The 5477-nt window shown below is 48.4% G+C and overlaps 1 pseudogene; it reads left to right on the forward strand.

Moving 5' to 3' along the window:
* Positions 1-3987: 3987 nt before the first annotated feature.
* On the forward strand, positions 3988-5272 carry LOC139000740 (ATP-dependent RNA helicase DDX39A pseudogene; annotated as a pseudogene).
* Positions 5273-5477: the final 205 nt, after the last annotated feature.

Genomic DNA, 5477 nt, shown 5'->3' on the forward strand with positions numbered 1-5477 from the left:
GGGAGAGATTGAAACATCCACGATAAGAGAGGAACATGGATCGGCTGCCTCCTACACACCCCGTACTGGGGATCGAGCCCAAATCCTGGGCATGTGCCCTTGACAGGAATCAAAACTGGGACCTTTTGGCTCTATCCACTGAGCCAAACCAGCTAGGGCTAGTTTTTTTGTTTGTTTGTTTGTTTTTGAGAGAGTGGGGAAAAAAAGAGAGAGTGGAAGGGAGGAGAGGAGGGGGGAGGAAGAGGAAGGGAGAAAGAGAAGTTGTTTATTCATTTGTCGGTAGCTTTTAAATATATATAAGTAAAAATGCAAATGTTTGTTTGTTCAAAATCTTAAATCTCGGAAAGTTCTTCACCGATCGCTTTGAAATTTTGGCACAACATTGCATTCGAACACGCGCGTGCTTTTATATATCTATATACCTACTATTATATAGATGTCACACCTGTGACAGGTAAAAACATGCTTATTTTGAAAAACAGAGCCATCTGTTGGATGTAAAAGCAACACATGCTATACTAAATATTTTACCATTCCATTTCAATGTTTCTGTTTACAATTATAAATTTCAGATAAAATTAACCACAGATATGCATGTCGAGCTGCAAAACGATTCATCAGCTGAGATATTCTCACATCAATTGCTGGGAATTGGGAACGGAAAGGTGCTGGTTGATCTTACCTCAGGACGAATTGCATTGCCTCGTCACTTCTGCAATTTAGTGACGTCAAAAGAGGAATTGGTTGAAAAAGTATTTCCCAATATTCAAACCGATTGTAAGAATCACGATTGGCTGAGTGAACGAGCTATTCTTGCGGCCAAGAACAAAGACATCTACGGACTTAACAATATCATTCAGTCTAACATTCAAAGCGAGGCAGTCACATACAAGTCCATCGACACTGTTGTGGAAGCAGATGAAGCGGTTAATTATCCAACAGAATTTTTGAATTCACTCGATCTGCCAGGGATGCAACCGCACGCACTGCAATTGAAAATCGGTGTGCCAATTACCATGTTGCGAAATGTCAACCAGCCCAAGCTTTGACAGGCACTCGGCTTGCAGTAAAAAAATTAGTGAGCAGTGTCATAGAAGCAACAATCTTGACAGGACCTTTTAAAGGTGAAGATGTCCTCATTCCTCGCATTCCTATGATTCCAACAGATATGCCATTTCAATTTAAGAGATTGCAATTCCCAATTCGATTGGCGTTTGCAATCACCATCAACAAAGCTCAGGGCCAGTCTTTAGAATTGTGCGGTTTAGATCTGGATGCGGATTGTTTCTCACATGGACAATGAGATGTTGCGTGTTCTAGAGTTGGCAAACCAGACAATCTCTATATCTGCACAGACAATGGAACAACACAAAATGTTGCATACCCACAGGCATTGTGAAATTAAGCTTATTAGAAACGTGTGCTTCCTCTTTTCTTTCTTTTCCATTTAACCAGACTGAGCCACACCAATGCGTGCCTGGGTACAGCATATGTATATATATATACTTCCCTTAGCCTGTTTGGTTCAGTGCATTGAGCATTGGCCAGCCTGTGGACCAAAGGGTCTCCCAGGTCCGATTCCAGCCAAGGTCATGGACCTTGGTGGCAGGTTCTTTGGGCCCTTGCCCTGGTCGCAGGCAACCAATTGACGTGTTTCTCTCACATCGATGTTTCCCTCTGTCTTGCCCTGTCTCCTCCACTCTCCCTAAAAATCAATGGAAAAATATCCTCGGGTGAGGATTAACAGGAACAAATATGTGTGTGTGTGTGTGTGTGTGTGTGTGTTTGTGTGTGGTGTGTGGTGAGTGTGTGTGTGTGTGGTGTGTGCGGTGTGTGTGTGTTTTCTTGGAGTTTCATACCATTAACCTGAGAAACACTCAAACCTGTAAATAATTTCTGTGATGAGTTTATTTGAACCAGACTGTCGGCAATTGCTGGGAAGCAGAATCTCAAGGAATTAAAAATCTATTCCTTTCAAGGCAGGGAGGAGGCCTTTCCAAGGCCTAGATAACAAAGTCCAGAGGCTAGACCAGGGGTGAAGGATAAACTTAAGTCATCATATAGGAGTTTAAAAGCACCCTGTCTCTGCATAGATACACAGCACTGCAAAGCCCAAAGTCCACAAGCATGTCTTTGACCTATTTTTATAAATCACCATCCAAGGATGAGACTTGTAAGTGGTTTCAAACACTGTCCTACACTCTTTTCTGCTGTTGACCAGTGGGTTCCATGAAATCCAGTGATGATAGATGAGGGAGGTGGGAGAAAGCAAAGGGGCGGGGGGAGGGGCGTGTTTGGTAAGCTGTAAAATGATAGTGAGCTGTTCAAAATTAACATTACAACAGTAACAATGAGGGAATTTGTGGTCTCTGCCCTGGGACTCTGGGCTGTGCCCCAAGGGCACTGGAAAAAAGGGAAGTGACTAGTTATCTCTTGTCATTCACCAGTCCAAAGGTATGTGACCCACCCTAACCAGTTTCGCTCAGTGGATAGAGCGTTGGCCTGTGGGCCTGCGGACTGAAAAGTCCCAGGTTCGATTCCGGTCAAGGGCATATACCTTGGTTGTGGGCACATCCTCAGTTGGAGATGTGCAGGAGGCAGCTGATTGATGGTTCTCTCTCATCGATGTTTCTAACTCTCTGTCCCTCTCCCTTCCTTTCTGTAAAAAATCAATAAAATATATATAAAAAGATAAATATTCATTTATCGTACAGTTAAGGCTGATGCTCTATCCACTGAGTCAAGCCGGGCAGGGCAACATGTGGCCCCTTTTCATCCACAATGCAAAGCTTTCATTTTATCCTATTGCATTTCATTTCATTTTATTCACCGATGTGTCCCCCAATAAATTCAATTCCGAAAAAAAAAAAAAAATAACTGAAAGGAAACAAACAGAGAAAATGATTCCTCCTTTGTTTTTTTGCCCCGTGAATACTCGCCCGCGCTTAGGTCTTCAGAGTCGTCATTGTCGTCGCCCCCCCCCCCCCCCCCTCCACCCTCCCACCGCGGGTTGAGGTTTTAAGGCTCCTGGGCCGCAAAAAGTGTTCTGGGTCCATCCTCTCTGTCCTCTCTCAGGCCCCAACCCCAAAAAACTTTTCCAGTCCCCATTCCGCTGCCAGGCCGTGTCGCGCATGCAAGGGGCCTTCCTGTGTAAAGCTCAGGTGTTGGACGCTCCGCCCCGCCACCCCGCCACCCACCACGGGACCCGGCCGACATGGTCCCACTGGAAAGGTGGGCTCGTGGAGGAGATCGGCCACCCTTGTCCCCTGCCACCCCCCCTCCCCACAAACACACACACAGTGGGCTGCGGGGTGCCCGCCCAGGCCGGGCCCATGGCCTAGGAGCCGCCCCACTGTTGTTCTTGGTGTTCGTGCGCCACCTGACGGCCATTTTTTAAATTTTTTTTGTTTGTTTTTTTACAGAGAGAAAGGGAGAGAGATAGAGAGTTAGAAACATCGATGAGAGAGAACCATCAATCAGCTGCTTCCTGCACACTTCCTACAGGAGATATGGCCCCAACCAAAGTTCATGCCCTTGACGGGAATCGAACCCGGGACCTTTCAGTCCGCAGGCCGACGCTCTATCCACTGAGCCAAACTGTCTAGAGCCCATTTTTCTAAATCATTTAGGACAATAAAGCACAGTGAAGTGAAGATGAGTGCTATGGGCTGAATGTTTGTGATTCCCACCATGCCCCAAATTCATAAATTGAAATACTATCACGCCAGCTAATGGGATTAGGAGCTGGAGCTTTGGGATGGGATTAGGTCCTGGGGGTGGAGTCCTCAGGAGGAGATTTGTGCCCTTATAAAGGCGGCCTGAGAGAGCTGCCTGCCTCATTCCCCAAGTGAGACTGCAACAAGTCGGAGGTCTGCCATTGAAAGAGGGCCCTCACCGACCGACCGACCATACGGGGCGCTCTAGCTTGCGTGGACTCTCTCAGCGTGCGCTCGCGCGAGCGAGCGCGGAGGCGAACAGCGAACCAGTATGATGGCGGAGCAGGATGTGGAAAACGAGCTTCTGGATTATGAGGAAGATGAAGAGCCCCAGGCTCCTACAGAGAGCACCCCAATACCCCCCAAGAAAGATGCCAAGGGGTCCTACGTTTCCACCCACAGCTCTGGCTTCCAGGACTTTCTCCTGAAGCCTGAGCTCCTGAGGGCCATAGGGGACTGTGGCTTTGAGTATCCACCTGAGGTTCAGCACCAGTGCATCCCCCAAGCCATCCTGGGCATGGATATCCTGTGCCAGGCCAAGTCTGGAATGGGTAATACTGCAGTCTTCGTGCTGGCCACCCTTCAGCAGATCCAGCCCATCAATGGACAGGTGGCCGTGCTGGTCATGTGCCACACTCGGGAGCTGGCCTTTCAGATCAGGAAGGAGTATGAGCGCTTCTCCAAGTACATGCCCAGTGTCAAGGTGTCCGTGTTCTTCCGGGGGTCTCTCCATCAAGAAGGACGAAGAGGTGTTGAAGAACTGTCCCCACATCGTGGTGGGGACTCCAGGTCGCATCTTGGCACTCGTGCGGAACAGTAGCCTCAACTTGAGAAATGTGAAGCACTTCCTGCTGGACGAGTGTGACAAGATGCTGGAGCAGCTAGACATGCGGCGGGATGTACAGGAGATCTTTCGCCTGACGCCACGCGAGAAGCAGTGCATGATGTTCAGTGCCACGCTGAGCAAGGAGATCCGGCCTGTCTGCAGGAAGTTCATGCAAGATCCCATGGAGGTGTCGGTGGACGACGACACCAAGCTCACGCTGCATGGGCTGCAGCAGTACTATGTCAAGCTCAAAGAGAGAGAAAAGAACCGTCAACTCCTTGACCTCCTGGACGTGCTAGAGTTTAACCAGGTGGTGATCTTCGTGAGGTCGGTGCAGCGCTGCATGGCCTTGGCCCAGCTACTCGTGCAACAGAACTTCCCAGCCATCGCCATTCACAGGGCCATGGCCCAGGAGGAGCGCCTAGCATGCTACCAGCAGTTCAAGGACTTTCAGCGGCGGATCCTGGTGGCCACCCATCTCTTTGGCCGAGGGATGGACATTGAGAGAGTCAAAATCGTCTTCAATTATGACATGCCTGGGGACTCAGACACCTACCTCCACCGGGTGGCCCGTGCTGGGCGCTTTGGCACCAAAGGCCTGGCTATCACTTTTGTGTCTCATAAGAACGATGCCAAAATCCTCAATGAGGTTCAGGGTCGGTTTGAAGTCAATGTGGTGGAGCTTCCTGAAGAAATGGACATCTCCACATACATGGAGCCAAGCCGCTAACGACACACCTGACATCCCGGAACCACCCTGCTTCCCACGTGCTTCTTCAACTCCTTTTTCTAGGCAACAGTGCGGCTTTCTTGCTCTGTTCAAACACTGTACATTTGTGTAACAATAAATTTGCATTATGGAAAAAAATAAAAATATGGGCTTGTATTTTGCTTCCTCACCCCATTTTTTCAAGTCATATATACATACATACATA

Source organism: Myotis yumanensis, unplaced genomic scaffold (assembly GCF_028538775.1).
Source record: "Myotis yumanensis isolate MYYU_CA2020_CCGP unplaced genomic scaffold, mMyoYum1.0.hap1 SCAF_27, whole genome shotgun sequence".
Lineage (NCBI taxonomy): Eukaryota > Metazoa > Chordata > Mammalia > Chiroptera > Vespertilionidae > Myotis > Myotis yumanensis.